Source organism: Charadrius vociferus, unplaced genomic scaffold, assembly GCF_000708025.1.
Source record: "Charadrius vociferus isolate BGI_N301 unplaced genomic scaffold, ASM70802v2 scaffold1768, whole genome shotgun sequence".
NCBI classification, from domain to species: Eukaryota; Metazoa; Chordata; class Aves; order Charadriiformes; family Charadriidae; genus Charadrius; species Charadrius vociferus.
The window spans coordinates 33,431-33,731 of record NW_009649783.1 but is presented as its reverse complement, the minus strand read 5'-3'; the positions used below and the strand labels follow the sequence as shown (position 1 = coordinate 33,731).

The window sequence follows — 301 nt, the reverse complement described above, 5'->3', positions numbered from 1 at the left end:
GGTGGGTTTGCATCAGGACTGGTGAACCGGCACTGGTGGGTTTTGTGCCCCAAAATGCTCATCGTGCTGTTGGGTTTGGTCTTTCTTCTGCCAGAGTGGCTCCGGGAGAGCCCAGCTCTGCCTTGTCTGGGGGAAGTCTGTCCCTGTCCCGTCACTGAGGCAGCACAGTCCGGCAGAGAAGGGAGCTTTGCTCCTCGCTGCCAGGAAATCCCTAACGCTGCTTTGCAGGAGGGGCGCTGCCTGCCCCGCTGCCTGCCCCGCTGCCCCATATCAGCCTACCCACATTGGGATCCCTCCCCGG

At 62.1% G+C, this 301-nt stretch overlaps 1 protein-coding gene across 1 annotated transcript in view; it reads left to right on the top strand.

The window, feature by feature from the left end:
- Positions 1 to 301, top strand: part of MYO18A (myosin XVIIIA) — a 29,672-nt gene that overhangs the window by 1,224 nt on the left and 28,147 nt on the right.